Genomic DNA, 24,403 nt, shown 5'->3' on the forward strand with positions numbered 1-24,403 from the left:
ACTGGAAGGTAATGGAAGAAACAGAGCTAGTGTCATCAACAAACCTAGGCCCTTGATTTATTTCATAGAATGGAACGGAATACTCATTTTTTTTTTGTCATGGTGATATGGGGTTTCCCTAGTAACAATGTTGTACATAATTATAAGATTCCTATAATAGCCTATCTAATTCTGAATACAGTATATGTATAATATAGTTGACTTCTACACAGCACCTAGCCCAGCATCTGAAAGGGGACAAGAATAGGACAATAAATAAGAGGAGGGGCCCAAATGAAAGTTCATTTAAAAAAAATTTTTTTTTAACGTTTATTTTATTTTTGAAGGAGAGAGAGAGACAGAGTGTGAGTGGGGGAGGGGCAGAGAGAGAGGGAGACACAGAATCCGAAAACAGGCTCCAGGCTCTGAGCGGTCAGCACAGAGCCCGATGCGGGGCTCAAACTCACAAACTGTGAGATCATGACCTGAGCCGAAGTCGGACACTTAACCGACTGAGACACCCAGGAGCCCTGAAAGTTCACTTTTAAACCGTTTTTTAAATTTTAGCTATATGACTACAGGTTCTAGCTGAAAAGGTTTCAATCTTTGCCTTAATGTAAACAGTGAAGATTCCAGGAGACAGGATTTTAGGGTCAATTTAAAAATTTCCTAGATCTGTTGTCTGTATTATTTCGGTCTGAATCCTATACCCCATTTAAAATTTAGGCCATTCATTGCTACAAAGAATTTTAAAGCAGAATCAATCAGTGTACTTCAATCTTAACATTTATTAATTGCTTCCTCCAATCATTTTACATGTATACCAACCCATTCAAGCCACATATCTATGAGATATGTGTCATTATCATTTCCACTTTACAGATGAGGAAATTGAGGCAGACAGTAAGTAACTTGACCAAGCTGTCACATCTAGTGAGTGACAGAGTTCATGCCCAGGATCCAGGCAGTGTGACTCTGGAGGGCACACTTGTGGCCACCAAGCTACATTGGCTCTGCGTACTTAGTTATCCCAGTAAAACAACTCTTAGATGTTTATGTGTTTGGTACTCTTGTTTTGGATGATTACCTATTACCCATTGAAAGTTGTCAACTTTGTTTCTAAAACTGGCAAGCTTGGTTTTAAAACTCATCTTTTTCTGCCCTCTTTTCCCCAAGAGACAGTTGTATAGTAACCTTTTCAGAAACAAAATAAGTGTAGAGTTACTTTTGCGAGGACAAATGGGGGAGGACCGTCCACTCATAAGCTGGGCCAGGGTTCCAGTACCTTGTTTTTAACATGTATCAGTTGCCAGTATGCAAAGACAGTCTTTTTCAATGAAAACCAGATAAAATGTGTTTATTTCCATGCCTTAAAATCTTCCTATATAACAAAGGATAGCTTTTATTTTTCTTATCTGCCATTTTTCTCATCAGTACATAATTTCCTCTCATTTCTTCCAAGGTTGATGTAAGACTAGCCTTTTCACATTTGATACCCTTAGGAAAATCTAGGAAAGAGAAGTGGATGGGGAAGCATTCAGAAATTATTTATTAACTTAGGATATTTTAACAATTGCAGTAGCTTCTATAACGCTCTTTTCTCCAGCTTCTGGGTCTATGAGGAGGAGGAGAAACTCATCTGCAGTGACATTTCTTCATTCTATTATTACTTCTTGCACAGGGTAGTAGAATTTTTTTTTTTTTTTTTGTAAGCATCTTACTTTGGAGATAAGGAAAGGAACAGCAAGTCCAGCCTGTATATTTTCCTACAGAACATTATTTTGACATTCTGCATGACATAAAAGATAAGCTAAAATTATACTCTGTTTAAGTTTTAGATTAGCATATTTTGGCTCAAAATTTGCTATAAATTTTAGAACTTTCTATTGTGTCACGGTGACCCAGACGGAAGACTTTTTTGATTCGTAAAGACTATTAATCTCATACGTCCAAATATATTTCATATGCAGTTCAACAAATGAAAATTAGGTGTTCTTAATGGGTTTAGGGGTGAATGAGCCAATGAGAACAAGCCCCTTTTTACATGACAGCTTCAGGGAGATGGGCCAGTCAGGGACAGGGAGTGCTGAAGGGTGGAGAAAGGAGCAGTTAAGAAGGCTGGAGCCTAGAGACACTCCATATCTTGTTTGTTGAGATGATGTTCTGAGACCCAAATCCATCCTGTTCACTTATTCTCTAACAACAAGCCAAGCAACTGAACACAGTCCACGCTTAGCTAAGTCAAAGCCCAAGGGGTTACTGGCATCACAGGCCTCCCCCGCCCACCTGGAGCATGAGAGTGTCAGCGAAGGAAGGGAAGGGCGGTGCCACCACTTTGTGTCCCCCGAACTAATAAACACACCTCTTTTCCTCTTCTAAAGGCTTGTCAGAAAGGAGGTGCAACTCAGTTGAAGCATCTCCAAACTCCTGTGGCTGGTTTACAAGCCACTCTGTAAAATTATGGCCCTGGCACCAATTTATTAGCTATGTTTCACAGTAAAAAGAAACTCAGGGTCACTGTTTATTATGAGAATGTGGTCAAAGTGAGAATTTTTTTTCTGTTTTATGAATAGATAGCACATTAAGGAATTAGATAATTTATGTATTTGAGCTCAATTCTAGATTATGCATTATTTCTTAGGAATAGGCTAATAAAACATTAAACTTTAAAATTAAAAAATAAAATCTCTGATAAATTAAATTTAAATAATTTTTTAAAATATTTATTTATTTATTTAAAAAAATTTTTTTTAACATTTATTTATTTTTGAGACAGAGAGAGAGCATGAACGGGGGAGGGGCAGAGAGAGAGGGAGACACAGAATCTGAAACAGGCTCCAGGCTCTGAACTGTCAGCACCGAGCCCGATGCAGGGCTTGAACTCACAGACCGCGAGATCATGACCTGAGCTGAAGTCGGACGCTTAACTGACTGAGCCACCCAGGCACCCCAAAATCTTTATTTATTTTTAAGGGAGAGAGACACACACAGTGCAAGCAGGGGAGGAACAGAGAAAGAGGGAGACAGAGGATCCGAAGTGGGCTCTGCACTGACAACAGTGAGCTGAGCCCAGTGTGGGGCTTGAACTCAGAACCATGAGATCATGACCTGAGTTGAAGTTGGATGGTTAACTGACCCAGCCTCCCACAGCCCCTTGTTTTCTAATAAAAACAAAACAAAACAAAACAAAACAAAACAAAACAAAACAAAACAAAACAAAACACCTCTGGGTATATGATAGTAAAATCATATCACACACACACACACACACACACACACACAGATATTTTCTAAGAGACTTGAAGGCTATAGTCTTACCAAGTTAAAAATAAAAGAATATGAAGGCTAAGAGAAACCACTGTGTTTTTGTTTTTGTTGTTGTTGTTGTTTTGTCAGTAGAAATTGACTCTGTTGCTAGGATCCTGAATTTTAAATTACAGAAATCAGTATCATACTGATGAATCAGAAATGTCAGCGCATATTCTACTCAGATATAAAAGATATAAAAAGAGATATAAAAATTATGAAAGGAACATGGAAAATCTGATAGAGCTCTGTGTATTTTGTTGGGCTAATAAATACAGAACTAGTTATTTAAGGTGGATAAAACCTTTGTGGTCTCTCAAGCTTCTAATGTTTTCAAAATGTATTTATCTTATCACTTAAAAGCTTAGAGTAATAATAATTTAAGTTCTGGTTGTTTTCCTTAAATAAAGGAATAAACATTTGAGGACACAATTCTGTCCCTCTACAGCAGGAAGAACCCATCATTGTACCGTGTGAATAATTTAACCAGAATTATTGCCCACCATTCAGAGAGTCGTTTATAGAACCTTTGAGTCAACTTGTGCTTTATGGTGCACTAAGCTCTTGACACTCACCTCTATAAACTGGAGACAGATTTGTTATTTGTATTACCAAATATTGACAGCAAACTTTAAAAAAGGGAACCTCCCTTATAGCATTACAGAATATTAGAGCAAAAGAGAACTGAAAGATGATCTTGAGTAAGCCACCATTTTATAGATGAGGAAACTGAAGCACAGAATGACTTGTGATGTCCCACTGAGCTGGGGCAGTCTGGCCCAGGGCTCAGTTCCCTGGACTCTCAGACCCATGCTGCAGTACCAACACCATGAAGCCTCTCTTGTATCACTTGGCGAATGAGTGTGTTAGGCGCTGGAAAGATAAAAATGAAACAGATACCAAGGAGCTCAAAATCTAAAAGGGGGGAGAAAGCATTATACTGCATTCTGTACATTGTTGCTAGAATGATCTTTCTAAAAATACAAATTGGAACATTTTGTCTGTCCTTGCAGTGGCTCCTCTTTGCCTATAAGGAAAATCCTCTTTTTTGTTCTCCAACCTCTTGTCTAACTGCATCTACACTGATTTTCAAAATCAGCCATAGAGGACCAATTACTTTTCCCTAAACATGACATGCTGTTTCATCCTGCCAGGCCTTTGCTCATGCTATCCTCTGCCTGCAAAGCCCTTCTCTAATCACCCTCCAGGAGGGTTTTCTCCTTTATAACCTATCTCCTTAGGTCACTCTCCTCCAATCTCCAATCTCACAGGTAGAATTGGCCATTCTCCTTTGTGCATGGTCCACTGTGGGCTGCCCATGCTTCTCCTACAGCAACTGTGCTACTTTGTAACATTGACTTCTTCAAAATAAATAATGTATTTGCTACTTACACTTGTGTCTTTCCCTGCTAATTGAAGGTAAGTTCTTGATGGTAGGACCATCTTCTTCATACCTTTAGAACAGAGCTCAGCATCTGGCTCATAAAAGCTCTATTGAATGAACCGCCATAGAGGGCCTTGCAAAGTACCATGGCAATGCAATGGAAGGAGCAGAGGGGACTTGGAGGAGTCATCCCAGGAGATGAAGCTTGGGTGCCAAGTCTTAGATGATCAGTACCCCATCAAGGCAGAGGGCAGGGGTTGGTTCATACCTCATGGCAAGAATAGAATGCACAAAGGTACAGAGGCCTGAGAAATGATGGAAAAGGTGGCACATTTGATACATGGTGGGGTTTTTTTTGTTGTTGTTAAACTAGATGAGTCTACAAAAGTCAGTCAGGACCTGTGTGTGAAAGTCCTGGTAATCCATTCAAAGAAAGGAATTTTGATTGTACTGCAAGGGGCTAGAGAAGGAAGAGCCGTGAAGGGCAACATTCTAGAGTATGAATGATTGGATTGGCCTGTCAAGAGAAAGGGCAGTGCAGCAACTGAGGAGAGGTGGCTCTGGAAAGAGTAGGACTGGCATCTCTGAGTCCAGGTATGACATTGTTGACCTGAGGGCTCAGAGAACTGAGCCTGGTCCTGGTGAGAAGTGAGAAGGCCTGAAGCAAGACAGTGAAGATGGAGACAAAGACAATGATTGGGCAAGCACAGCAGTGTTGGAACGGTGAGTGGGGACTAGTTGAAGATGAAGAATGAGGGAAAGGGGAGAGTCAAGGATACCTTCAAGCACTTATCTTGGATGTTGAAATGGATGGCAGTGTTCTGATACGGAATGCAGGAAGAAGAGGTTTTTGGAAAATAACATGAAGTTGAGTTTGTGAGATGCTTACATGAAGATGTTGAGAAAGCATTTGGAATCATGAGTCTTAATATTTAGGAAAGACTCTAGTCATGAGGATATCTAGTTGATAACTGAGTCCATAGGAGAGGATGAGATCATGTGGAGATCATGAGAGTGAGGGGAGAAGGTCTTGGATGAGGCCCTTGGGAAAAGGAGGAGAGAGAGAGAAGGTGATTTTAAGGACTGAACTGGAAGACCAAGAAGTAGGAACAAATCCAATGTGGAGTCATGGAAGCCATAGACAGAGAGAGCTTATTCACAGGGAAGAAAGAGTTAATGGTGTCAAAACTAAAGAAAGGATGAAGATAATGAGGATTGGAAAAGAGTCCTGGAAGAGCTGTAATAGAAGGCTGTAAACATACTCACTGGGGGCTGGAGGAAGTCCAGCCTAAGCCAGCATCAGCTTTGGCCCAGTGAATCAGACACAAAGGCTCCTTCTATTTCCTAGTCGCATCCAGTTCATAAGCCTGAATTTGGCTTAAAGTAGGAATTATGCTAAATAGTTTCATCTATTTAGGGTTAGTGAAATTGAGGTGGTTGGGCCATTTCATTCAAGAACTTGAGAAGGAACTGAAGAGCTTTCACGTCAGTTTTCTTCTTCATATGTATGAGTTGGGGTAGATTAAGGAGGTAGCTGATGAAAGAAGTAAAAAAAAAAAAAAAAGATGAAAAGGAAGGGGAAATAAGTATTTGCTCTTTAAAAAGGTGATGTGCCAAACAGTAGTAGTCCCAGAACTCTTTATTCACCTGCCTCTACATACTCTAGGGTCTATTTCTAGGAAAACTATCATAGTAATGCAATCTCCATATAATTTGTTCCAAATTCCTCAAAGTTGTTTTACTAAGGGATTTAGTAAGTGTAGGGATATGAAGTGTGGTCTACAGGGAGTCTTGAAATTGAGAGTACAGAAACCAAAAGGAAGTGCTTAGACATTTTCAGAGAAAATTAAGAATGCTATGACATACAAGCGCATCATCAGTGGACTCATGTGACCAAGCAGGGTATAGATAAGCTTGGGTATTGTGGAATTCGCACAAGGAGTCACATGGGGCATGACCTGTGCACTGGTCATGTACAGGAAGACCAGGTATCAGACCGCAACAGTTTAGAAGTTCTTAAGAGACAATCCCCCACCCCCAAAAATGAAAAAATAAACAATCCCCCCAACAACCCACAGATAGTTTGAAAAGCACTATTTTAAATCACAGCCCATTTGTAAGACTTCTCATACTTAGTTTGGGATAAGCTAGTTGACAGCTTGAGCACACACCAAGAAGTTTAGATATAAAGTGAAAGGAAATTAGAAGTCATTGTAGAAGATGTGAATTGCTGCTGAAAATGTCCAAAGTTACCTTCTAAAAAGACCTTCTAGATTAAATGTAGGCTAGTTTATTTTTTACACCACTGTGTTCATTACAATATCCCCAAGGTCTATAACAGTCCCTGGCATGTGGTAGGCATTAAGCGTCTCTGTTAAATATTAAATTCGTTGTTCTAATGACAACGTACAAAATGGATTGAGGAGGAGAAAGACTAGCATTAGAAAACGTGGCTAGGAGAATTAAAAAAAAATTTTTTTTAACATTTATTCATTTTTGAGAGGCAGAGAATGAGGAGGGGAGGTGGGGAAAGAGTGAGACACAGAATCAGAAGCAGGCTCCAGGCTCTGAGCTGTTTGTTAGCACAGAGCCCGACGCAGGGCTCAAATGTACGAACTGTAAGACCATGACCTGAGCTGAAGTCAGACGCTCAACCGACTGAGCCACCCAGGTGCCTCAGACTAGGAGAATTTGAAGACAGTCTAAATATAGGTTGGTGGACTAATCGGCCTACTGGACACAGGAATAAAGAAAACATAAATCTAAGAGATATTGGGAGGGTCCTCCAGCTTTTCTCATCTCAGGAGGCAGCACGGCCATCCACTAAGGTCCAATTAAAAAATCTGGGGTTATTATTGACTCTTCCATTTGTCTTTGTCCCCAGTATTCTGTCATTCTCTGAGTCTTAAATACCTCTTTTTTTTTTAAAGTTAATTTATTTATTTTGAGAGACACAGAGAGAGAGAGACAGAGAGAATCCCAAGCAAACTCTGCACTGTCAGCACAGAGCTCGACTTGGGGCTCAAACCCACAAACTGTGAGCTCATGACCTGAGCAGAAAGCAAGAGTTGGATGCCTAACTGACTGAGCCACCCAGGCACCCACTTGAATCTCTCTTTATTCTGACTTCTATTCATGCTGCTTTAGTCTGAGTTGTGGCACTTTTCCCAGGACATTTGCAATAGCTTCCTCAATAGTCACCCTGTCCCAGGTTCTTCCCCGTTCAACCTTTCTTTCAAAATGGAAAATCTGGTGTTTTTACTTTTTTGTTTAAAATGCTTGAATGGCTCCTGACTTACCTTCTAAGCTTAAGCACTACCTAAGCTCCATGATAGGGCAGTCCCTTACAAGGCTCTATATCATCTAGCACTTGCCTCACACTCCAGCCTTCTCTTCTGTACCTTACCTGATGATCCTTGAACCTAAGCAACACTAAACTACTTGCAACCCCTGCCCTTAAGGGTGTGCCTGCTGGTTTGTGCCTCTGTGCCTTTGCTTATGCTATTCCATTTGCCTGGAATGCTCTAAACCCCTACATCCTGCTTACTGCCCCATCTGTGGCAGTGTCCTTTCACTGTTGGAACGATTACCACAAACTCAGTGGCTTAAAAATGACACAAATTTATTATCTTACTTTTTTAGAAATCAAAAGTCTGAAATGAGTCTTGCAGAGCTAAAACCCCATAAGAGCTGTATATCTACTGGAGGTTCTAGGAAAGAATCTGTTCTTTGCTTTTTCGAGGTTCTAGAGGCTGCCCAAAGTTTTTGGCTGATAGCCATGACATTCCTCTGCTCGCATTGTCACATCTTCTCTGGCTCGGACACTCCTGCCTCCCTTTTATATAAGGACACTTGTGATTACTTCAAGTCTATCTAGATAATCTGTAATCTTTCCATCTTCCCCGAATTTAATCACAACTGCAAAGTCCCTGTCACTAAGCAAGGTAACATCTTCACAGGTTTGGGACATTGGGCATCTTTGGGGAGCCGTTATTCTTTCTGCCTACCACACCATCCACCTCTAGTTGATTTCTTAAAGCTCAGCTGTCACTTTTTCTTGGAAGGCATTCTCTGCTAATCCTTCCACTTAGAGCCAGTCGCTCTCTATTTTGTATATACACGCTACCAGCACTGCATGGATCAGCTTGTATTGCATATATGAATTTTTTGAACATGTCTGCACTCTCTACTATACTTTGAGCTGTTGAGGGAGTAGCTTATTTATGTTTGTATCAATAGCACTTAGCACAGTGCATGACATATAATAAGTATGAGCTATGTTTGTTTTGTAAAAACGAATGTGCCAGGCATTGTGATGGCCTGGCCCCCACTTTCGCACCTACTTCCTCTCACGTCACATGGAGTTTCTAATTAACCGCTCTTGATTATACCATGCCTTTCGCATCCCCATCTCTCTGTCATGCCCTTCTTTCAACTTTTCTGTTTTATGAATGCTTATTCATTCTTCAAGGCACAAATAAAAAAAATTCCCCTCTGTGATACCTTTTGTGATCTCTTTAAGACAAAATTAATGTCTCCTCAGTTGGGTTGCTGAAATATTTTGTAAATATCTGTATTTCATATGTCACATTGTGATTTGCTTGGTTATATACACATCTGCTCCCCCACAAGAGTGTGCAAGGGCCCTTTCTTGTTTATACCAGTGCAAGGTGCATCACAAGGGTCCATTACTGTTTATTAAATGAAATTGCATGTGAGCGAATGAGCATGGAGGGGATGAGCAAGGGAGGCAATAGGAAGGAACCAGAGGTAAAGGATGCCCTCAAGAAAAGGTAAGGAGGAAGGAGGAGACTGAGAAGACACTTGTAAAGAGTGTTCAGAAGACTTAAGGAAGCAGAGTGTGATGAAGACTGGAGTCAGAATGACTGTTCTCTAATTAAAGAGGATAGTGTGAGCAACAGCACCAAATACCACTGAGAAGCTGACCTGGGAAATCAATGAGAAAGGCTGTTGGACTTGACCTTTAAGAGATCTTAAGGGCTTCAGTAGGCACAGCTTTAAGAGGGCTCAGTCAGGGCCCTGGGTCTGCTCCTGCATTTAGGTCAGGAGAGGAAGCATCTCCAGAAGATAAAGGATGAAAAGGAAAACCAGACTTATTATCCAATCACCCTGTCTGAATGTCTGAGGGCATGAACACCACAGCACAATTCCAAGTCAGGTTGAAAAGCTTGGTTCTTTCATCTGATACAGAGGGTTCAAAGTACCGGGAGATGCCAGTGGTTCTCAAGGAATACAGGGACCAACTTGACACGTTCCCTACAATAACCAGAGATTTTCATCAACAGGGCACAGTCAGCTTGGCAGTCTAAGGACATTTTAGAATTCAAGGCAAATGTCCAGTCTGGCTACAGACCTGAGAGGAATTTCTCTTCCATGGAGATTTTCTGGATACTGCGATTTCTCTTTGTGAAGCATTCTCTGACCCAGTGGACCAATATTCTCCATGCCTCTGCCTGCCTTGAATCATGTTCTCTTATCTTCCACCTAAACTGCCTTTTCCAACATATGTCCTCTTTGGCTAATCTTTATGGCCAGCTGTCTGTCCTGATCCAGATGAAGATTAATTTAGACAAACTCTTATGCTTGTCATCTTCCTGGATTTTTTTTTTTCCAAATTGATTTCATTTAGCATTTAGTTCTGTGATCTGCTTCTGTTGTGTCCTAAATCAATCTACTCTGGTCTGACAGTTTTTGCATTCTCAACAGGAGTAAGAATGGTTTTTAGGGTATGAGAAACAGTTTTTTAAATTTATAAATTATAGGTGTAAACACAGAACATAAACTGATAAAACAATATGTCTCTGGTATCAAAATGTCATAGAGGAGAACAATTTAAAAATGTCTGAAAAGGCTCCTTAGGAGGGCAATAATGAAAAAAAAATGTTCAGAAACACCATGTTGGGTAACGAAGCTGAAATTCAAGCTACAAGAGAAACACAAGAGTGAATAGTGAGGAAACAGGCAGTCGAGGTTGGTTACTTGACTGAGTGGATTATGGAGAAGATTCCAACCCAGCAAACAAATTTTGAGCATTTATTATGTGCCATGAGTTCTGTGAAACCGTTCCATGTTTGGTAGCAGAAAGCTTCTCCTTATTTGAGTCTCAACGTATGTTTCATGCAGGAACAACAGCAACATTTTCCATTGAGACAGTAGTCTACTGACCTCCTCTCTGCTTCAGCACCTTTTATGCTAATCACACAGTTGGAGGTAACTCCTCATTCACATTTTGCAACATAAGAAAATGAAAAACACAGCCCAGCTTGTGTTTGTAGAAGCTCCTTTCATGGCAGCCTTTCAACGGGTTGGGCAATTTAAAAGATGCAATTGTAATCATGACTAACTCATTAAGATGCTTGAGGGAAATCTGAACATCCTTAACCTACTTTTGAAAAGAGAGGCAAGGAAAATACAGGATTGGGGATAATCCAAGGAAAACAATTTCAAGTCTTTGAACAATAGACAGACTCTAGACCCTCTTTAGCTGGGCTTGAATAGGCTAGGGCACAGAACAAAGTGTTGCTTAAAGGAAGCCCAGCAATCATTTGTGTCTACTTGCTCTTCTAGAGTATGACCTTTACTTGGTTGGTTGTTTTGGCTTTTAAAGTCCTCTTCTTTGTTCTCTCATAGCATTCATTAGGAATTTACCACTGAGTCTTTGCATTTTATCTTAGTCAGGTTGTCTATGCTGTGTACTCATCTTCTGTACTTGACTCCTGCGTTTTCCTTCTCTTCTGCTTTCCTTCTCTTATCATGAGTGTTGAAGCAGGGATGACACTGTTGGGGTGGAAAGCTGACGGGGTAAGATGGATGAGCCACAGTGTCCACTTAGGATCTAGAGCCAACTCTTGGCAGCTTATCCATGGTAAATCTTGTTTTCAGCTTCTTGTTGACTTTATCACCCACTTTGTGTGCTTAGCTCTCTGATGGATGTTATCATCAGCTCTGTTTATTCACAATGCCAAGAGCACCAGTTGAGCAGGGAAATATTCAGGAGAACCTACTCTTTAAGTGTCAAATTGACCAGCAAAAAAGAAACATCATTGTTTTATTGAATTTGGCATTGTTTTAAACACAAACAATCATTTACACTTTGTCAAATTAGTTGTGCCTGTAGTCATGGTCTTATTCCTCCTTTCTGGTCATACTTTGTTCTCCAGAGGGAAAAGAAGAAAGGAAGGAAAGATTTTTAAAACACAGCTTCGAGTGGGAGTCTGAACCACAGGTAAATGTGTGACTTTAGGGGATAGGGAAGCATGTCTGCTTGGGTGCCTGCAACTGAAAAGGACAATTGACTATAAGGAGAATAGAAGGAAGAGACACTGGTGGGTAATTAGACAGCTTTTCCAGAACTGGGTCATTTTCACATCAGAGCCTCAATATATTTTTTGTTTCATAAGTTCTTGAAACATCCAACATACTCATTCAAACAATTCTTTTGATATAGTAGATATTTGTAGGCTGCCCTGAAAATCAGGGCACCCTGAACTTAATCCCTACAGTGACATTGACTGACTCTATAACCTGCAGCCTTTTCATTTCTCCAAGATAGCATGAATAATGAAAAACATAGAGACTTTGGAATTATTACAACATGGGTTCATCTGCCCCCACCACTTATTCATCCTACCCCTACCACTTATTAGCTTGTTTACCTTGGATAAGTTGTTTAACTTCTTTGAGCCTCAGTATTTGTATTTGTGTGGCTTAACAGAGTTTTTTTGGGTTTTTTTGTTTTTTTTTTAAATTTGAGTGTAGTTGACATGCAATGTTACATCTTCATTTGTTAAATGGAGATAAAGACACCTACCTTGCAGGAATGCTGTGGGGATCTAACAGGGTCATGTATGCAAAATACCTAGCATGTGGAAGTCACTCATAGAGATATCTACACCCAGAGATGGGAAAAAGCTAGGTGACAAAAGGCCTGGGGGTTCTGAGCTCATTAGATGCTTTCTTAACATTATGGTATCGTGAGAGAATGAGAAGAATGCAGGCTGGTCACATAGAAATCCAGGCCTGTTTTATTTCTGGTTACCACAGCAATCAGAATATACAGGGGAAAGGTGAAGAGGGAGGGAGGGAGAAAGGGAGGAGGGTGAGAGAGAGTGAGAACAAGAGAAGAATGGAAAGGATGTGTTCTTCCCAAAGGCAGAGAACTCTAGCGACCTTCTGCAGTAGGCCAGGAATAAAAGGTAAATGGTTGCCTGCTGGTAGTATGCCCACCAAGCCAACCAACCAAAGGGTTTGCTGCTCAGTCTCCACATATGTTGGTCCTTAGCTTTGGACAAGTCCTTTGGAGACTATTTTGCCAAAAGCAAGAAAGGCAGCTGCCTAACTGCCCAGTCCATGGAGGTGACAAACTGGTATGTCATCAAAGAAAGAGAGAGTCATGGAAAATAAAAGCCTGTGGTTCAACCTCTCAGAGAGTCAGGTGGCTGGGAGGTGGCACGTTTGGCTCTTGCTCATTAACAAAGTTTGCCTTTGTGTCCACCTCCACTTTGCCTACCTACCCACTGGGTAGTGGTTGGGTTCCACTGGGTAGGCAGTGAGTGCCTACTTAAATCACTAATCAAAATAATCACTGACTGTGGGGCACATACCCAACGTTCATTTAGCACATCTACATTGGATGTTTTATATGAGAATAACAAAAATAATAAATAGACTTTGACTACACACTCAAGAAGGTCCCAATAGCACAGTCATATGTTCAACTAATTGTTAAAAGGCCATTTTCACATCATATACTATGTGCATATACTATGCAGAAACCAGTGGTAGAGGGACTCAGGGAAAGGCACAACAAATCTGAAAAAGAGTTAAGAGGAGATGGCATTTGACCTAGGCCTTGAGCTAGGATTCCATAGACCAAGGGGACAATAGGGTGGAGGAGGGAAGGCAGCAAAGATATCCAAGGCAAAGGAAAGTGCATGTGCAGTGGTGAAGAGCACATAGCATGTCTGGAGACGGACTGGCCTATAGTTTGATGTTCTTGAAACATGGGCTGTGTAACACAGGGGCAGGTAGAGGAGGTAAATGTGGCCAGAATGCTAAGAGCTTTCTGCGTCAGCCTATGGAGTCTGGGTTCTAACTACCATAGGTAATGGGAGCCACTGGTGGGTTTTAAGTACAGAGTGATGGGACTATACTTCTATTTTGGACAGTCCTGTGGGTTGCAGTGTAGTGAACCTGTACAAAGGAAGGTGAGACTGAAAGCTGGGAGACCATTAAGAAAATCATCAATTGTGTCAGATGCTGAATATGGTCAAGGAGGATGAGGACTGAGATGAAGTTCATTGGATTTGGCACTTGAAGGTCTTTGGTGACCTCTAAAAGTAATTTCACTAAAATAATTTGAGCAGAAACCAAGTTACTAAGCCAGTGGTTCTCAAAGTGTGGTCTCCAGACCAAAGGCATCAGTATCACCTGGGAACTTGCTACAAATGCAAATTACCCAGCCTCATCCCATACCCCACCTCAAAACTCTGGGAGCGAGGCACCACAATTTGTATTTTCATGCCCTCTGGTGCACACCAAAGTTGGAGAACTACTGACCTGAACAAATCTTTCTCCGTCTCTTCTCCAAGCGGGCTGCTTAGAGAACCAGGAACCAACTCTTCCAATAACTGAGCTGAAGCCCTATATACTTGTCAATATCATAGTTTCTCAGCCCTTTGCATAAGTCATTCCCTCTGTCAGTGGTAGGCTCTCCCCAACTCTCTCTCCAAATGTACACATAGATAGTTTCTACCTGGCAATATTGAATGCACTGTTCAAGGCCTAACTCAAAAGCCACCTTCCTAGGAAGTCTTTCCAATTTCCTCCAGGAAGCTCTTCTATGGATCCTGCTGCACATATTTCTACTATGGCATTTATTTTATTGTGTTATTTTGTTTGGTTTACTGTCTTCCCCACTAGCTAGAAGTTCCTCAGGAGCAGGGACTGCCTTGTTCATTTCTATTTCTCCATTGTTTTCACATAGGAGATGCTCAATAAATGTAGAAACAGAAAGCTATAATGGGTTGAGGAAGTAAGAATAGCAAGGGAGAAACTACTCTTTTAAGAGGTTTATGAGTGAAAGGAAAGAGAAATTTGTCTGAGCCAACAATAGAAAGTAATTGTGTGTGTGCACAAGCATGTGCATTAAGGCTGGAAGAAAAGTTTTGGCTGAGAGGATTAAGCCAGTAGAGGGCAAGAAATGAATGACAGTGACAGTGGGGGCAGATGGATAATGAATGGCAAGACTGTCTTGGAAAAGTCCAAAGAGGATGAAATTAATGGCCAATGCAGAAGGATTAGCAGTGGAATATAGGAAAGACTTTTCTCTGAGATATAAGGGCAGGAAGGAAAGGTGGGAACATAAGAGCTAAGTTGTGAGGTTAAGGGAGAGAGGTTGGGGGAGCGCTTTGATGGTCTGCCAGTACAGAAACGGGGAAGGCTAGGGACAGTTCTACAGGGGAGGGGATATTTGAGCTAAGGGATATCTTTATTGAAGTGGGAAGTGAGGCCTTTTGCTGGGGAGGAAACAGGGAACAGAAAGAGGGAAAGAGGCCTGAGGAGACTGGTAAAGGCCGGCCCATGTCTTAGAGGTGGGGGGTGGGGTAGTGAGGTTAGAGAGCTGCAGTGGGGGTGGTGGGTATTTGGTGCTGATCTATTATAGCTGCTGAAGGGCCCGCCCATTCACTCCACTGTCTTGGGCAAGGGATGCAGTGTGGGTAGACTGTTGGCAGGGGCTATCTCTGCAGAATGATGGACAACTCTGGATACAGATCCCAATACTGACATAGGAAGCATTCGAGCTCTACATTTCATCAATGCTGGAATATAATGCAGATAGTAACAATATTACATATGACAACTCTGTAGCAACACAGGAAAAGATCTATGATCTATATGAATTAGCTGAGAAAGCAGGCTAAAAACTCTATGTGTGTCATGATTACAACTATTTGAAAGGTGCATAGGAAGGAAAGCCTGAATAAAATCTACCAAAATGTTATTGGCGATGGTATTATAGGGGGTTTTCCTTTAATTTTTAATTATGCATACATTTAAGTGAAAATATGGAAATAAATAGAATTGGTTCTTTCCCTACTGCCTTTGTCTTTTATTTGGTACGTTTAGAAGACAGCATTTCAAAATAAAAAGTTGTAGTGTGGAACCAACCTGTAGAATTGTCTGAGCTTCTCTCCTCTGAGTGGCAGAGACAGGGAAATGAAGCCCTTGAGTTGTCCCAGGGTTAGAGGCTGACAAGCGAGAGATTGGGCATCCTGCTGTAGGGGAGCACAAAGAAGGTATGTGATCAAGCTGCTCTTTTAATAAACTTGGGAGACCAGGCTTACAATACATGATCAGTGGACAACTTACTCCATGCTCAGGCAAGTTGTCTAAACAATGGGTGGGACTGAAATGCTGTGGCAGAGACCTGTGGGCAGGCAGATGTAATTTGCAGAAGTCATTTGTTGCCACTGGAGGTGGTCAGAAGGACCTGGGCTGTGCCACTGCATAGCAGCTGTGTGCTCTTGGGCAACTTCTGGATTTCGTTTTCTGCCTGTGAAGTGGGAATGATAACATATACTCATAAGCTGGTGGGGACATTACAAATTATAACGCAGGTGAAGTGCTTAATACAGCGCCTCACAGACGTAAGCACTCTGCTAACATTTCCTGCCATTATCATTATTAATGTGGCCAATATTATTATTATCTATAAATATTTATGATAGAGGGAACTTATTTGCATTGGGGGAGCTTTGAATTCTTTGGAGGGAATTCAGGAAGGTGTCCTCAGGGTGGTTGTCTGTCACCTCTAGAGCAAGGCTATGGGTTCACTCCAGGCCTTCAGGAGGGAAGAGGGAAATGTGCAAGGAGGAACTCCATGTTGCTTCTTCTTTTGCTCGTGTTTGTGTTACTTCCCCCCTTCTAAACAGGTGCATATTACTCCAGAGCACCCTTTCACCTTCCTCTCCCACTCTTCTCTTTTTCTTCTTTTCAACTCTTCATACTTCTCTTTTCTCCTCAAAACCCCAGGCAGAGGACACATAAGGAACTATACTACTTTTTGCATGTTCCAAGTTTGTTTTTTGAAACTTGAAGGTTGTCTCCTCGTTGCAGCACTTGGAGTTTACATGAGCCAGTCTGTGTTCCTGCTGTCCGTTCCTCCCCTTACTTAAGAAAGATCTACGCCCCCAACTGCTGCCTTTAGTAAATGCTTTTAAACGATAGTCATCGGTAGACAGGCAGTATTCCAGACCATAAGAGTTCAATTAAGGAAGGTTCTTTTGAGGTAACTATATCTTGCAAAAGAAGCCAACAGAGGTGTGAACTGTCCACAGGGCCCTTCTAGGCAATGAGGTGTATTTTCCCAGACTCAGATGTAAATCTTAATGTGGGAACCATTCTCTGTCTTGCTAGCATCGGTTCTTTTTTTCTTGCTTAGATGTTTAGTAAGTAGGGTAAAAGGGAAAAAGTCAAAGTTTTGAAAGAAAAATGCTTAGACCAGTGGTCTGAGCCAGAGAGCAGAGTGGTCCTATTACGTTATTCTTAACAAAAACCAGAATGATTAAAAACCAAGTTGGTGTCCAGATCAAGTACAACCACCACTCACCTTCCGAATTCCAATTTTACATTCTGTCCTGCATTCATGAGTAATAATGATGTACTTTCAGCTTTGTTGGAAACCCTATTTGTATATTTTACAAGGTCATTACCTTCAGCAACAGATACCTGGTCTGAGCCCAGCAATTACCACCTCTGTCTCTGCACACATTAGCACACATACACACCACTGATTTGTACTTTCCTATAAAATTACTCTTTCCCTTTTTAATTAGAATGTTTTCAGAAGCAAACCCTATCGTTAAGGCCATGTACGCTTCCATTATAAATACCTGTTGCCAGCCATTAATTATCTCCTGATGAATTACTTTAGAAGATCTTTTTTAATGCTCACTTTTAAAAGTGAGATTTCTTTTCCTTACTTGTGATGCCCCCATCCTCATACTTAGTTAACCGCTTTGAATTCCACATAATAAGAAAATGTTCCCCTTTCTTTTGCTTCAGGGGAGTTCGATGTGATCTGTACTCAGAATGAAGATTTTTTTCATACTTTAAGGTGGAAACTTTCTGTGTGCCTGGACCTCACTGCTCAAGAATTTCTTGGCTAATTGTGAGGGAAGAATATAAGAATGTTGGTAGAAACAATTGAATAGTCTCTGGGAACAAACACCTTAACATTTCATAAATATCTATGGTTGCATAACCATTTTAGTGACAGAAGCACTGTGAGTTATCCAATAATATTGTGGTTTGATAATTACACAGTTGTGGATTTATGCTGCTTTTGAATTGGGGAGATGTCCTGGTGCATACAGGTCAATCCTTTTTGTGTCATTATATATAAAATATATACATCCACTTAGTAATTGAACTATAATACCTCCCAGCATAAAGTACTTAAAAGAAAATTTTAAGTTAAGTAATGCTAAAGTGAGCATTCCTGTACTAACTTAGCTGCTTATCTCATGGATAGCGGAGAATTTGGGATTCCTAGTTACGGTACCATTCATTTTGTGGGGCTCGAACTCACAAGCAGTGAGATCATAACCTGAGCTGAAGTCAGATGCTTAACTGACTGAGCCACCCAGGCACCCCTTGACATCAATTAAATTGAGATACTCATATTCCTAAAAGGGTAAAGATATGTCAAGAAGCCCAGGTTACAGTTTCTTATATTATTTATACCCTTAATCAGAGCAGAGGCAATTAGCTGAAGATTCTGATTGGCTCCTAATTCTCAGAGCTAGTTTGAATCCTTCTGGAACCTGTTCTCTGTTTGACTGAACCTGGTGGACCTCTCAGAATGTAGGTCTTCATTGTGCACTTACTCCATGCTCCCTGCAAGACAAGAACCGATTACTGTGGGGTTTACAAACAAGAATAAGAGATGCTTCCTGTGCTCACACTGTTTGCAGTCCAGCTGTATAGGCCACCTCAGTTCATTCATATCTTGTAGGCTGGGGACAGGATGAAATGAAAGTGGCCTTAGAAATAATCACAGTGCTCTCTACTTTCCCACAGCCCCATGCTTCATCTCTGCTGTAGTTATGTTGTATGTTGGCCTTCCTCGATGCATTGTAATGTCCAGAGAACAGGGGCTGGTTCTGATGCACATCTGTATCACCACAGAGTCAAGGATGTGCTTTGCAGAGGGTAGGCTCTCAGAAGATGTGTTTAAACCAAAGAATGTACTCGCTTGCTTAGGCTTCCTAATTACAATGAGTCAGCTTGTTTTGTCCCATTATGGTGGATTTCACTAATATGGTGAAGCTGTTGGCCCTCTGCCCAGAGGTACCCAAACTAAAGATGGTCTTGGATGTGCTTCATAACTGGTGTTATGTTTTAGGAAGAGACAGAATGAGACTGAATAAGAAGTCAGAAATAGCAGGGGTTTTGTCTCAGCTGTCATTAATGACTTGACCTCGGGCAAGGCACTTAAACTCTATCTCAGTTTCTTCATCTGTGAAATGGGGGATAATAATGACTGGCTTGATTGTTTCCCATGGTTGCTTTGCGAGTCAAATAAGATAATGTACTTAAAAGTGTTCTGGAAAGCCTAAAGTGCTGCACAAATGCAAGGTATTATTTTGCAGAGATCTTCCTTTTAATTCTTGCTTCCACACACACTTTATCACACAACTCTGGGTTCCTGGGTTATGTGGGGAGATGTGTGGAGTATATGTGTTGAGTAGCTCAACCTAGGCTTGATAAGTTCTCCAGAATCGCTTCTTCAACATCTATAGCGTTTAACTGATTCAGCATATGCTTTTCCAAAAGACCCAGACAATTATGCATCTCTCTCCAATTCATATAGATATATATACCCCTCATGAAGCACTTATTCAATGCATATACTATGAACACTTTATGTGTACTGCTGTGCTAGGAACTGGGGCAAAATGGACAATGTAAGATCCCTGTCTTTGAGCGGTTTCGTACCCTACTGGATCTGAGAGAACAGACCTAAGAATAAATAAGTGCCTAATTCTGTATTTGTTTTGGGAGGCAATTTTTACTTGAGTTTTAATTAGCAAAGACATTTATGCATATTTTTAGTTTTGACTAAAATGAAAACTAGTGCTGGCCCTTATTCATGTTTTTCTACTGCTAATGGTGTGTAGATTTTAATTGAGCCCCGGAGGCTGAGGTTTTTTGTTTGCTTATTTGCTTCAGATGAAAGTGTGTGGCATCCCATTTTTCTTTGATTCAGTGAAGTTGTGAAACTTTAAGAACTAGCACTGGCTCATTACTTATGGGATCACCTGAATATTTTCCTGCCAATTTCTCCTGTCAAGTAGGATTTGCTTTGACTAGAAGTACTGTCCTAGGGAAGGCCATTCCCAAATCCAGCTGAGTAATCAAACTGTTGAGTACATTTAGGGCTGACATCTCCAGGCAAATTCTGGCAATTTTATGTTCTAGGCTGCTACTGGAGCTTTGAGACAGTACCACGTGACCCCTGGCTCCTGACAGGGATTAGGGAAATAGTCACCTAACTGCACACGGTAGAATTTAGGGTTAGCTTTGGGGGGAGGTTGACCACAGAAAGTGTATTTCAGTGCAATTCCATCCTGCTAATCAGTCAGGGTCCTAAAGCAATTAACATCTGCAGGGCCCCGCTACACCTGAACATGCCTTTCCCCTTTTCAGCAACATTGGTCTTTTGCCCATTTATCTACTCTACGAAACCTCCTTTTCCTTCTCTTATATTTCCTATGCCTGGGTCATTGCCTCAAGATACCTGGGTCATTGCTGATTCCTTGACCTACATTTCCTCTCTCATCTAAACCATTACTAGTCTTGGGAGCCCATCTTTTCTGCACCCCCACAGCTCCTGCCTAAGTTCTTATCTTCCCACTTTAGAGAATAGGTTCAGGTCTTTATTGTTTGCCTGCCTCTATACCTGTTCCCTGTGTCTGAAATAGCCTTAGACTTCTAAACATGAGAACTCTTCTTCTTTACCCGATTAATCTTTTGGTCCTTCAATTCTTAGTCTAGCAGTTGACGTCTTCCCAGAAACCTTCCCTGCCCACTCCTGGGCTGGGACAGGACTCATCGTCCCTTCTCTGTGAACCCACAGCATTCTACATGTCATGTTGGATCTTTGTTGTTGGTTACTTGTCTGTCTTTATCCCTCAGCTACTCACACAGGATCTGGCCCATGGCAATATTCATCAAAATGATACATGATGGGTTGGACTGATTTGTTTTCCTCTCTGTCTTTGCCAACTCCAGTCTTCCCCTTGATTTTCAGCTCCCATTTTGTTTTGTTTTGACTACTTTATATCCATAGCTTCTTTCAAAACATGTCTTTTATAACACCTCTTTGGTAATGTCCTTCTCCTACTTTCATTCATAACGTTTATTCTTTATTCCTCTTGTCCTTATGGGAATGTGTGCAATAAGTTTAAAATTATAACAAATCCAGCAAAAGTTATATGTGAACATAATAATTACTTTCCTTAAAACAGTCACCTTGGGGGCCCGGGGTAGCTCAGTCTGTTAAGCGTCCGACTTCAGCTCAGGTCATGATCTCACAGTTCGTGGGTTTGAGCCCTGCATCGGGCTCTGCGCTGACAGCATGGAGCCTGGAGACTGCTTCGGATTCTGTGTCTCCCCCTCTTCTCTGTCATGAAGATTTGATTTTAGGGGCGCCTGGGTGGCTCAGTCGGTTGAGCGTCCGACTTCAGCTCAGGTCATGATCTCACAGTCGGTGAGTTTGAGCCCTGCTCTGTGCTGACAGCTCAGAGACTGGAGCCTGCTTCGGATTCCATGTCTCCCTCTCTCTCTGTCCCTCCTTGTGCTCTCTCTCTCAAAAATTGAATAAACGTTAAAAAACAACAACAACAACAACAACAACAACCAGTCACCTTGGGAAACTGCATACCTTTTTAAAATAATGTCATAGCCTCAGTCATTTCCAGAGCTGCTTTTTGGGGATGAGTACCTTCGCATTTTTCTGAATATATTTTAATAGTGACAAACCTAGTCTATGCAGGTGATGTTTAAAATTTCTATAGAGCCAAGTCACCATGAACTATATTTAATGGGTAAAGAGAATGCCCTAGCTTGTAACACTATGGGTTAATAACTAAAAAGTAGTGTTATTTTCTTTCTGTGAACATATTTGCACAAGGGAAATTCCAAAGCTATTTTGACTAATTATGTTATTTTTGAAAAGAGTTTCTAGCATCCCAAGGTGACTACTTTCAATAACAGTGCCTGCTTATTTATTATAAAGTGCTTATTCAAATCCAGCCTATAATCATACTGACTTGCATTTGTTTAGTGTTGTTTTACATTATAGTTCAACATCTATTATGTGATAGACACTGGGAATAAATAAGGCCATGGTCTTTGCCCGTAAGGACCTCCTAATTAGTTGAGAAGACAGAAATAGCAGCAGTCCTGTGTAAAAAATAGACATTGCCTGAAAATAAGGAAGCAGTACAGTGGAGAGACTGTCCGTGAGGAGTAAGAATTTGTTACAGTGTCAGCAAAACCTTCTCAGGCCTGAAGGATTAATGATGACTAGAAGTTCACTAAGAGAAGGAGGGAAGGGGATGGCAGGAGTCCTTCCAAGCCCAGGAACAGAAGGTACAGACACCGAAACAAGAAGATATGTTTGGGGGAATGTCAAGTCGTTCAATACTGTTATTGTGTAAAGTTCACAATGGGGGCAGAGAGGGTGAGAGATGGGGCCCAATGAAGTAAAGGCCTTGTATTTTTACCGCCTTTAAAAGTTTGGTGTTTATCCTGTAAGGGACAGGGAGAGGCCCCATGGATTGGATTCTCCTTCCCAATGGGATCCTAAATTCCCCCATCCAATTAGTCACATAGTTGCACCCCCCCATTCCCCCCCTCCCCCAAGATTGTCTCAATTCCATCTCTTCCTTTCCATTCTGACGTTCACCTCATTAGTTCAGGCCTTCATCACCCCAGGCCTGGAGTGTTTCACAAACTCCTGACTGGCCCTTGGACTCCAGTTCACCTTTTGCTCCTGACAATCAATTTTGCACAGGATTATCAGAGCAACTTTTCTTTCCACCAAGTCTCACCCCTGTTCAAAAGCCTTCAGTGGTTTTCTATGATCTGAGGGATAACTGGTCCTCCCCCTTTTCAGCTTGTCATTCAAGATCTTACTAACCTGGTCCCAACTCCCCCTTCCCTCCTGGACTCCTGTAAATGCAAATAGTGTCAGAACTCATCTACTTATTCCCTTATTTGTACCTTTACTTTTATGGTGGCTGTCCTCTGGAATGCTACAACCACACAAACCCTTCTGTTTGTTTTGTTTTCAGCTCTTTTCTTACAAATAGTAAGCCCATATGTACCCAATGCTTGGTGACATCCCCCACTGTCCTGCCCTGGGAGTAACCACTATTCTGGTTATAGTCTATATATTCTATAGAATATGTTCTATATTCTATTTATATTATATTCTATATATTACAATTATATATATGGTGTGGTATATTCCATTATATATATATTATAGTATAGTATACCATATAGTAATCTTTATAGTATACATATATATGTATATAATGTGGTATATTCCATTACATATATATATATTATAGTATAGTATACTATATAGTATACTTTATAGTATAGTATATATACGTATATAGAGTGTGGTATATTCCATTATATATATATAGTATAGTATAGTATACTATATAGTATACTTTATAATATAGTATTTATATGTATAGTGTGGTATATTCCATTGTGTATATATATATATATATTATAGCATAGTATACTATATAGTAGTATACTTTATAGTATAGTATATATATAGTATATATAGTGTGGTATGCATCTATAAATAATAGATGGCACAGGTCTGAAAAACATTAAATATACATGAATGATATACTTTATATCTCTTTTTGTACCGAGATTTTCACTGTCATCTTATTCTTGATCTATCCCTGACATACATGAATATAGTCTCTTCGATTGCTGTATTCCATTTCATTTTACAAATATACCATGCATTATTCATCTATTCATCTATGGGTGGGATTTAGGTTGTTTCCAAGTTTTGGCTTTTACGAACAATGTCACAACGAATATCTTTAGCCAAACCTTCCCTGAATCCTGTAGGATTCTCCTCTAAAGTAGTTTGTGCATCCCGCGTCTGTAGGATCATCCCATTGTGTTGAGCACACTGCTACGCCAAGTATGGCGGTTGGGAAATATTTGCTGACTGAATGAATGAATGAACGGTGCAGCACAACCCGGGTGATGGCCACGTTCCTTTTCAGGGGCCTTTGGCGCCTTGGCCCCCATTTCCTTTGACAGCGCTGGCCCTTCTCTACCGCATTCCTCCAGCTAGCCCGAGAGCGTGTGTAAGTGTGGATGTGTGGGGGCGATACCTCTCTCTCACCGGAGGAGGCACGTCTCTCCAGGCAAGTTCACGATCTCGGCAACCCTAGCGTCTGAAGTTCAGGGTCCGATCACCCACCTCCTTCGGCAGAGGCCCGACCCGGGGAGGCAGTCCAGCGCCGAGGGAGTTAAGGCGCGTCCAGACCCGACGCGGGTCGGAGGAGGCTGGCGGGGCCGTCGGAGGACTCGTAGTAGATCCCTCCGCGCGCAACTCGGGCCGGCGCTTCTTCCTGCGGGAAACCCCTGGGTGCCGAA

General features: G+C 41.2%; 1 long non-coding RNA gene across 3 annotated transcripts; it reads right to left on the bottom strand.

The window, feature by feature from the left end:
• Positions 1 to 10,438: 10,438 nt before the first annotated feature.
• On the bottom strand, positions 10,439 to 24,335 carry LOC124516606 (uncharacterized). 3 transcript variants are annotated; one of them, XR_006963075.1, is made up of 4 exons: positions 24,139 to 24,335; positions 16,061 to 16,244; positions 15,860 to 15,966; positions 10,439 to 11,844 (listed from the first exon to the last, which is right to left on the bottom strand). It is a non-coding gene; the product is annotated as an uncharacterized LOC124516606 (long non-coding RNA). The 3 variants fall into 3 exon arrangements; XR_006963074.1 differs by having other exon boundaries at positions 10,440 to 11,844; positions 24,228 to 24,335; XR_006963076.1 differs by having other exon boundaries at positions 10,441 to 11,695; positions 24,228 to 24,335.
• Positions 24,336 to 24,403: the final 68 nt, after the last annotated feature.

This window comes from Lynx rufus, unplaced genomic scaffold (genome assembly GCF_022079265.1).
Source record: "Lynx rufus isolate CCGP_SWC_20201006 ecotype Redwood Valley unplaced genomic scaffold, mLynRuf1.p SCAF_2, whole genome shotgun sequence".
NCBI lineage: Eukaryota > Metazoa > Chordata > Mammalia > Carnivora > Felidae > Lynx > Lynx rufus.